This window comes from Amblyomma americanum, chromosome 2 (assembly GCF_052857255.1).
Source record: "Amblyomma americanum isolate KBUSLIRL-KWMA chromosome 2, ASM5285725v1, whole genome shotgun sequence".
NCBI lineage: Eukaryota > Metazoa > Arthropoda > Arachnida > Ixodida > Ixodidae > Amblyomma > Amblyomma americanum.
In genome coordinates, this window is record NC_135498.1 from 75380569 (window position 1) to 75390905 (window position 10337).

The 10337-nt window shown below is 45.9% G+C and overlaps 1 protein-coding gene and 2 long non-coding RNA genes across 6 annotated transcripts in view; 2 read left to right on the forward strand and 1 right to left on the reverse strand.

Annotated features, from left to right (window-relative positions):
• The window catches only part of LOC144121435 (uncharacterized), a 60967-nt gene extending 59864 nt beyond the window's left edge, over window positions 1-1103 (reverse strand). For 3 of the 4 annotated variants that reach the window (XM_077654636.1, XM_077654634.1, XM_077654628.1), the window contains exon 1: window positions 749-927. The gene's annotated coding sequence lies outside the window, so the exon portion shown is untranslated. Of the gene's footprint in view, window positions 1-748 lie in introns of all 4 variants that reach the window. The other variant, XM_077654631.1, reaches the window with a different exon arrangement.
• A 4237-nt stretch (window positions 1104-5340) lies between these two features.
• LOC144118701 (uncharacterized) lies at window positions 5341-6519 on the forward strand. Its single transcript, XR_013312112.1, has 3 exons — window positions 5341-5403; window positions 5472-5594; window positions 5676-6519. It is a non-coding gene; the product is annotated as an uncharacterized LOC144118701 (long non-coding RNA).
• Window positions 6520-6620: 101 nt separating this feature from the next.
• On the forward strand, window positions 6621-10112 carry LOC144118702 (uncharacterized). Its single transcript, XR_013312113.1, has 3 exons — window positions 6621-6869; window positions 7412-7495; window positions 9668-10112. It is a non-coding gene; the product is annotated as an uncharacterized LOC144118702 (long non-coding RNA).
• Window positions 10113-10337: the final 225 nt, after the last annotated feature.

The following is a 10337-nucleotide window of genomic DNA, read 5'->3' on the forward strand; positions in this document are numbered from 1 at the left end:
CTATTTTTTTTTGATCACCGAATAAAATTTTAACATTTTCCCTGCTTTCACCGCCTGCACCTTTTTTATCGATCATCGGGATGCCCTAATAAAGTACCGTGTTGCAACGCTAAACGCGCAGCAGCTGTGCGAAAGCTGCTTCTTATGGGTCGCCAATGCTACTAAACTATTACAATTCTGATCACATGAGGAAAGTATAAATCATCCAGAATTGGTATATTGAGAAAGCAAGACTGTCGTATGCCATCTCTGCGTCAAATTCCTGCGCGAATAAGCGAGCGGTTTAACCGTGAGAAGCATTTTACGGTGCGCGTGCACCGTTCTATACGTATGTAAGTATGGAGCATCCAACTTGTCATTACAATTAACATAAAAAAGCAAGCTTACCATATATTGCTGAGGGAAAAAAGGTCGATCAATAATAAATACGGCGCACTAGCATATGAAAATCGGAAATGTAATACAACATCGAGATGCTCTACAAACCGACCTGTCTGGCACCGGCAATGTACGCTGGCGCTCCAACGCACGCAAAAAAAAAATGCTTTTCAGTCACGAGCTGTTAATGCCAACTATATACACGACTATCGCATGTATATTCTGCACCTTTGTCGTCTACACTGAGACCAAAATGAAAAAGGCTACACAGTTTACGAACTACTAACGGAGCGAAACTGCACACATGGTTCTACACATCCTTTACAGCTAGAATTACTACATGAATAATAACACGATACCTAGGACTTACCGTTGTTAATGGGGCGAGGATGTCGCGACTTACGACACTTTGCGATGTCCGGCGATGTTTTCACCTGGTTTTCACTCTCGTTGAACGCGCTGGCGCCACAAAAGCAGCCAATGAAATATGCAGCGAACCAAATGCGCACTGACGGGCATACCAGACGGCGTGCAGACGAAAGCCGTTATAATTTCAAAATTAAACTAAGTTCAGCAACGGACATGTAGTTAAATAAAGTGACAACATAAAAAATATCACTCTCTATTTTTTCTCGTAAGCCACAAAAGATACTTGTTTCTTTCTTGTTACTGGCAAAATTTGCAAACCCGGAATTGCCGTTGCTGCCGCCACTGTCGCTTCGCGATGTGGAGCAGTGAAACATTAGTGTGACCCACTCTCTAGCCGCCTTGGCAACGTTTTTAGTACCTCAGTTACGGTAAAGTGTACTAGAAGAGGGCAGTGGGCTTACTCTCCAGCCAAGAGAGAGAGAGTTTATTGATAAGAAAGGCAGAGAGGTTGGCCTAGCCCCTGCTGTCGGGTGCGCCGGAAATGTCAACGCGTGGCCTCTGCGATCAACGATTTTTGATTCACCGAAAGGCCGCGTCGCGGCGCTGATGTCAATCTCACTGTAGCGGGCCGTTTCGACAATGTTGGAGCCTGTGAGTGCGTGCTTGTGTTTAATTATTATGGCGTTCTCTTGAAACGTCGTGCTGCTCGCGTTTTGTCTATGAACCTTTATTATCCAGTAACATGCGGAAAAGGTGCATGCAGCGAATGTGACCAAGACTTCGTGTAAAATTTTTGTAGTATGTCTCAACGCGTCTCAACGCCGATAATACCACCGCTACGCGCGCACCTGGGTGTAGGACGGGTTACGTTAACGTGAAGGGTTCTCCAAAGATATCATTATTTGAAGTCCCGAAGAACGAAGAGTTGCGAAAAAATGGGAGAAGAATATGCACCGCGCGTACAGACACCTGGAATATACGAGCTCGGTTTGTGAATTGCATTTCGAGCCGCAATATGTGCTTCGGGACTATGTGCACACCATCGAAGGAAAAGAAGTACGAATTCCACGTGGGAAGCCGATTTTTCGTGATGACTACCAACTCGCTCGGTTAACACATTTTCTCGATAAAGGGGGACTGCTGTACCCGTCGAGTGTGCTCTTCGAATTTGTCAGCAAGCCTGAAAACCTTTTCACTGAATGGTTCAGTTGCCATCACCTGCAGACTGACAGCACCCAGAACGTGCTGGCAGTAGTGAAAGAAAGGTTTGAACAAGAGGTTGGCTGCTCAGCTCACACACCTATTTTTTCTGCCAGGATCATCAGCTTTTACATAATCTCTCGGGTTCACTTTTATGTGAAAGGGATAAAGTCCAAGAATTTGGGCAAGCGAGAATAAGTAAAGCATCGATCTTAAGCTGAGCCGTTGCTCATGATGTATATGTGGAAGTGCTTGTAACTGTAAGGTTGAATTAAGTGACAAATAAATTTTGTTTGAGGCCTGATAACGAATTACATTTGTCAGGCCCCTCTTCAAAGTGCATACATTAATCACGTGAAAGAATGTTAAGAGGCCGTGAACCACGGTTTAAGAGAAGCGTGCGCATTCAGGTAACACTGCAGAGCATTCGCCGACGCTTATTGACTATCTTAATGTCCAAGATAAGCTTCAAAGAATACTGCATGCTCTCAGAATTTCCGTCCACATCAAAGACTACCACACATTTTGTCCTACAGTTAGAGCTACAATCTGTATTTAGTTGGCGTGCATGAGGCTAAAAATAAAAGGTTAGATGAGCTCTGGCTGACTGCTTGATCGGTGTCGCCAGACTTAAAATCACTATCTTCAGCAGCATGGAAACATCGGCGCAAAAACCTGACAAAAGTAGCATTTACTTTGATATCATCTGTCTCTATCAGATCGCTAATGATGACGTATCGCTGATTGGGTATCGCGCCACATCTCGCCCTGTCTGGGGCATTAAAACGCTAAATAATGAATTCCTTTGCATATGATGTATGGACCGTCGTTCAGCCGTTCCCCATAAAAGTAGGTGCAGGAATTAAAGCAGCGCGTACATCAGTGTGCGCGACCGAGCAGCACCGTAGGCTGGACTAGAGTCACTAAATAAAGTCTTTATTTAGTGACTCTAGGCTGGACCAGCAAGAAGCTACAGTGAAGTTTCTGGTGGCGCCACCTTTCGTTCTTGACATGAACGGCTTCAGGGAACCAGGGCCAGTGAGCCCACTGCTCTCTTCTGGTACACGTTACCCACGGGGAGGAGCCGGCCCGCCGCGGTTCCTGCCACCGCGGCGCTGCGGTCGACGGTTGAGCTGTCGGAGCAAGCGTCGTCTGCTAGCACCCAACGTTTCGCTTGCGCAGGGGTTTCCGAGTTCGCTGGTAGAATGTTTGTTCAGCGACCCTCTTCGACAACTAGGCACGCTTGTTTTATCGCACGGATAAAGTTTGAATAGGGTTGGCTTGGTATTTTTTTTTGTAGCACTACATACTCTGCGCACCGGCTCCTGCTAGCACGCAGCAAAGAGATGCTTCAACATGCGGCGTTCACCGTGCTGACATCTGCGACAAGAGTGCACACGAGCTAGTGTGCATATGGCGCTAGTTTAGGCGTGTTGCGGTATAATTAGAAATGCACTTGCTCATCATCTGTCGTGTAAGGCCACAGTAGCTCCATGCACACTGGTCCCGGCGACGTCCAATAATTTAAGTGCGCTCAGTGCCCCGTTAGTCTAGTTTACGTTGCTGCTCATGAGGCAGCATTCCGCAATCTACTGATTCATGATATACTCTAACTGCACCTCACTGGGGAACGTACCATCGTTTTAATGCGAACATTCTAACGAAGGATCGCGTATGAGAGAAAGCAATCGTCGAAAATAAGTGACACCAAGAAAGCTATCGAGAATATTAAAACAACGATATTGAGGCTATTATTAAAAATGAAAGGAAGCACTTGAATTTACTGCCATTTTATACTGTGGACGTGTTTAGAGGTAAACTCCAGCGAGCGTTCCTTTTACTTTTCCAGGCGGTGTTAGGCTGCTCCAGCCTCGCTCTGGGCCCGGGCGACCTAGCACCACTAGAGACGCTCTCCTTGCCGGATATTTTTTTTTTTGCATCTTACTTTTGCAAAAAAAAGAAATGCATGTGTGTTACTGAATAAAAACGAACCAATTGGGCTCATCTAGCGATCCAGGCAGCTTATCGAAAACTGATGCTCAATTCTCTTGAAGATAGACAGCCTCTTATTTCCGTTTCATAAGAAAATGCACTTCCGGAAGATCAGGCTCCGGTTCTAAAAGCGCCATTAAAGTAATTTGATCTTGAGAGGTCTTCCAATTCTGAGGAAGTCGCAGGGTGGGAAGCATCGTTTTCGGTAACAGCTGCGAGATAAGTGCTCTCCAAATAATTATGCGCCTCACCTTTCTTACCCTAACTTAAAAGATATTGGTTGCGTGCTGCTATAAACTCCGTCCACCCTCTTCGGTGATCGCCGCTTTATGAAATAACGACTGGTCGATAGGCAGAACCACTGATCTCTACTAGGTGGCTGGGTGCCGCATTCCCGCTTTCCGAAGTGGGCGCAAGTGAAGCCACCGGAAGTTTGGAGGCATGCCCCGGAAGTTCGGTGTCTGCTGTGTATTTCAATGCAAAAAGTCGCGTCTTTCGCCCTTCCGTTCTCAGTTTTTCGCGTTGTTTTCGTGTAACGTCTACTGTAATATCAAAGTAATAAGCGAGCTCAAAGCGAGAAATGTGTGCATTGTTTGGGGAACCCTGTAATTTCAGAGAAACCGAAGAAAACAGGCATGCAGGTCCCACCGTGCCGCGGCAAAGGAGTACGTGCATTGAACACTATTTTCTGATCTAGTTCTTGTCTTCCGAGCGTCATTAGGACAAGTAGTGGAATGACGATGAGTCTAGGTCATCTTAAAAAAGGCAATCTCGCGGAAATCCTGACATTCGACTCGTTATATAGCTACCGCTGTTTCAGTGGGCCTCTTCGATTATCCACCTCGGGCAGCCCGCGGGCTACCAGAGCGCGCCGCCAGGCGCTCGATTTTCTCGGGCTGCTCCGCCCACTTCCGGTGGCTACCCAGAACGCGTTCGATTTTCTCTGGCTGGGCGGTTTCGGGCTGCCAGCTGGCAGCCAGCCAGACTCGCCAGGACGATTTTGTGCTGGCAGCGTCGTCTGCTAGTTCCACAGCTCTCCGCTCTGGCGGCTAGCAGACGACAAAATGGAGGGAGGCGCATTCGCGACAGCTTGGGTGGTTAATAGCTAGGGCGCAGAAACGGCGTTCGCGTTCGTATCTGTGCTGTTTTCCTAACCGTATCTTATTTCAAGTGGAATCTCCGAGCCGTATCCTGTTTACTCGTTTCAACTGACGCTTCCTATTTCGGCATCTCCGCGCGGCGTCTCGCGCGAAGCGTTGTTTCCTCTCTTGATTACTTGAGAAGATAGGTTGGTTTCCGGTCGTATTTTATTTTACTATGTTCACGTCGGCATCTCTCTAAACTGCATGCATGCATGAGTGCTCTTGTACGCTGGCTTGCAGCTGGTAACCTTCCCTTCTTGCGGCGTCTACGATATATCTATTCTTGAATCAGCCGTATTTATCTTTGTTGCGTGTCTTGCAGGTTCAGCTAGGGTGCCTCGATGCGCGCCCGCTCTCCGCTGAGAGCGGGCGCGCATCGAGGCACCCTAGGTTCAGCGGACGCTCCCGATTTGTTTTTCGAACGACGATGGCCGCGCTTCGGATATCATATCGCAAATTTCGGCAGTTCTGCGTGGCGTCTCAAACGGGCGCGCCGTTATCTCTCTCAAACTCGTTAGCGCGCTTATATCTTTTCGTTTGCGCGGCGGGTACAGCTGTATTGTATATATTTATTTGCTTTTTTTTCTCTTGGAGGCTCAGCGACCGCTAACGACGCCTGTTTCGTTCGCACCTCTGGGTTTCGGCTCGATCGTATCGGCATGCGCGCTCCGAGCGTCCCGTACACACGCGTGAGACGCGGTTCACGAGATAATTAACGGATGCATCGTATATATGAGACACGGGCGTCTCATATACGGTATGCACCCGTTATCTCGTGAACTCCACGCGGTTGGTTTCCGGTCTTGTTTTATTGCAGCACATGTACGCGCGTGTCGGCGCGCTCCTCTGATGTGCATGCAAGCATATGTGCCGGCGTGCATGCGTTGTAGCGCTTTTTGCTGCTGGCTTAAGTGGTATCTAATTCTTAGTTTGTGGCGTCTACGATATCGATATCTCTCTTCTGGTATCAACATATCTTAAATTTGGTTCGTCTCTTGCAGAGGTTGAGCGATATCGTTCTGTTTCGGACAGCACTTCGACATCCAGCTCTGCTCGGCCCCCGTGCGGCATCACTTTGGTGCCGACATGCATGCGTGCGCGTGTAAGCTTACGGGTAGTATCTTATTCTGTTTCTTTGGCGGTTTACGTATGTCTAGCAGGAGTCATTCGTTTTGCATGCTATCTTTTGCATCTTCTTCGGCCCTTATTTATACGTCACCTCCCTTCCAACGCTTTCACTTCATACGTTCATTTCGGAGGAGATGGCCGCGCCGCTGAGAATAATCTTGGAAGGTGTGGAGAGAGAAATTTTTGAGGCAGTCGACGACACCGGTGCACCCATTGTCCACGGAAACCAGCGCCTTTATGCGACAGCAGGTACGTACGTACGTGTACCTTTCTCGCTTGTATGTATATGCAATATTTGATCAGTACTTAATGCGCAACATATATATGCTCTCCTTTGGTTGCAGACAACGTGCGTGTTTGGCTGAATGCGCCGGCAGCCCCCGTCCCACATACCATCGAGCCCAAGGAGTTGTGGCCTCGGGCCAAAGTTCTTTTCCTGATTCAAGAATATAAAAATTTCAAATCAGACCCTTCTAAACGCCTAAAAACTAAAAGACAACTCTGGGAAAATTTAGCAGATTTAGTGAATTCCAAATTCGGTTGCCATTTGACCCATTCGCAAATTGAGAACAAGTGGAGAAATCTAGAGAGAAAATATAAAACGGTGCGACAGCATAATAGCCAGTCAGGGGCGGACCGGAGAACATGCGAGTTTGAAGAGTAAGTATACGTAGAACATGATCTCAGTAGAGATAATTAACTTCTACTGAATGGAAAACTTTGTTTTCCTGATTCTACATACGTGACTTTCGCCCCTGAAGCAGTTTAGTCATTCCACAAACCTGTGAATTAAGAATGTTGCAGCATTTTTTACTTTTTTGGTGCAGGTAGATTTTGTGACAGAATAATTAACTGTACCAATTTTGGACATCTTTTGTCTAAATAATGTAATTCCTGTTGTAATTTTAGGGTGTTATAGATTACACAGCAACATTTGGGCAGATAAATTGACTGTCTTTTTGTCAATTGCATACAGCTGCTGAGAGGCATGAACCCGGACTTTGTGCTCATGTCAACAGCTTTGCTGCTGGGCAACTATCGGGCATTATGCATGCCGGCCATGGTTATAAGCTAGCTATACATGTGTCTTGCGTCGCTGAGTAGATATGTCAAGCTTTATGCATGAAATAATGTGTTTGTACACATATTAAGTGATGTCATATATATGTGTCAAATGGATCATAATTTTTTTTTGTCCTCAGGGAGCTCGCTGAAATTTTTGAAAAAGCTCACAGCATCAACCCACCCTACCTGCTGGGGCCAGGACTCGTCCGGAGCGTCCAAGAGTGAGTCATTTTTTTTTCTGCACACGACAAGTGCGACAGCACAGGCACTGTAGCACTGTAGCACAGGCATTGCCGAAATAAGAACTAGTAAATTGGGTTTGCCTCCTAGCCATATAGCGGAATCCTTATGGCACCACTACACAGCAAATGGCCTCAGATAGTGAGGAATGTTTTCCTTAAAGATTTAAAGTTTTAAGGGTGCAATGTGCTCCATTACATGCCGAAAGAACCAATCCAGTTGCTTGGTTGCTTTTGAAAAAGACAGTGCATGTCGTGCAAAACATATTTGAAATCAAACACTACCAGGGGTTTCCCCAAGTATAAAATCGGAGGAATGTTGAAGCTAGGGGAGTAGCGGTAGTCATTTTTCAGTTTTTAATTGTGTCTTGATGTGGCACGTAGGACTAGAAAGGCTCATGACTGCAACACTCATGTCAAAGAGTGCCAACAATTGCTTCGCTTTAGACAAGGATACAAGTCATATATCAAGAGACAAAAGTAAGGAACAAGGACTGCATGAAATGTGTCCAGAAACGGCGCAGTAGCTCGGACTACTAATAAACCTTACAAGAAGAAATATCGCTGTCAGTCGCCTATCAAAGACTTGTTAAACTCTGCAAAACACGCATCTTTGCTCTGAACATAACAGATCGAGTCAGTAATTAAACACACACACCAAGAAGTCATGTGCATGCTGAACACTACGCACATGTGGAAGGTGTACATCAGAGCTTTAATATCAGCCGTGATGATTTGCATGACACTGAAACATCTAGGTAGCAAAATTTATGGCTGCTACACACAGTTGGTTAAATATGTACAAGCACAGGCTCTTCGCATTGTCCGACTATTCACTCAATAATTATAAAGCAATCAAGAAATCATCACGGCTGATATCAAAGCTCTGATGTGCACCTTCCACGTGTGCGTAGTGTTGAGCATGCACATGACTTCTTGGTGTGTGTGTTTAATTACTGACTCGATCTGTTAAGTTCAGAGCAAAGATGCGTGTTTTGCAGAGTTTAACAAGTCTTTGATAGGCGACTGACAGCGATATTTCTTCTTGTAAGGTTTATTAGTATTCCGAGCTACTGCGCCGTTTCTGGACACATTTCATGCAGTCCTTGTTCCTTACCTTTGTCTCTTGATATATGACTTGTATCCTTGTCTAAAGGGAAGCAATTGTTGGCACTCTTTGTCATGAGTGTTGCAGTCATGGGCCTTTCTAGTCCTACATGCCACTTGAAGACACAATTAAAAACTTATATATCTGTGTGTTTCCTAGTAATAAAATAACTGGACTGCCACAAATATATGGCACATTCTCAGCCACATTCCTAGCAGTTACATCCACCAGTTGGGTATGAAAAAAATTCACTACAAATTAAGGAAGGGCCTTCAGAGAAACAAGGGTGTGTGTAGGGAAGCCACTGAACCTCGCACAGAATGATATGGCAGGCAATAAACAGCTGGTTTAAGGGCACATGGAAGGTCACATGCGTTGAAAAATTTTACTTTGTCTACAAATGAGTGGTTTTTCTTGATTAATGTGGCCAACATGTGAAATAGTGGCCCAATACATTACGAACATTATGGCACCACATATATAAGGCTTCATGTTTTGAGCGATATTGTGCCATCCCTGACGGCAATCGAGAATTACTGGGAATAAAATGCTCTAATTTTTTGAAAATGGACCTTGATACGTTTGAAATGACATTGAGCTGTTGAAATTACTTTGCACTTCTTGAAAAATTCTGTGCTCTAGCTTATTTGTAAATGTAACTGTGGTGTGCGCATTACAAAGTTCCTCCTATATTTTTTTTAATGGCTCTTTAGAGCACAACAATAAATTTGACAGATTAATTTCATAGGGTAGACCTTTTTGAACAAAATGACAAAACAATCTGCACTGCTAAATAATTTATTTGGCTAAACTGAAATTGAAAAGCCTTTGATAGAATTTTAATTCCTGTTTCGTAAATGGTGTGAAAGAGGCTCCAAACCAAAGTTTCTCAGCTGACTTTTGCTGCCAGCAGAATTATGTACGAAATTAAATGACTACAGAATGAGTGACAGTGCCCTTTGTGTAGGGATAACACATATGCACTACAAAGTCTCTGTTCTTTAGTGCAAGGAGTGCATAATGATGTCGCATTGTTTTGCCACCAGCAGCCAGGCTGAACCTGCAGCCAGCCCCCAGCCTGGCCCCAGCAGGGTAACTGCCACAGCGAGCCCAATTCCCGGCAGCTCGCAACCAAGCACCAGCAGGGGCAGCACTACTGCTGGCGACTCGCAGCCCCCAAGCCCATCCACGCAGCCTAGCCCCCTGCAACAGCAACCAGGCCCAGCCAGGAAGAGGCCCAGGACAGACACCTCTCGTGCAGTGCTCGAGAGTGCCGTCACCCATCTTGAGGTGGCCGAAGCTAACAGACAGCAGCGGCACAGGGAGCACATGGTTCTTGAAGGGAGGAAGGTTGCTGCTGTAGAGAGGAGGACTGCAGCTCTTGAGCGGGTGGCTGCAGCACTTGAACGGCGCGAGCTTGTCTCACTCTGTTCTCCGATACATGCCCCAGCTCATTCCCCAACTCATTCCCCAATTCATTCCCCAATCCGTTCTCCACCCGCTCCAAGCCCTCCTTACTATAATGCTTAGTTTTAATGTTTCGTTTTTTGTCTAGTCAGCACTTTTTATATTTAATTTTCATTGATAATTGCTGTTATATGTTTGTGTTCAGTTCCATATATTTCCGCTAAGTTGCTATGCACTACCTCGATGGAAAGAAACGCGAACCCAGCGCAAACACGCTCCGCTGTTTCAATTTCTTTTCACCGCGGTTTT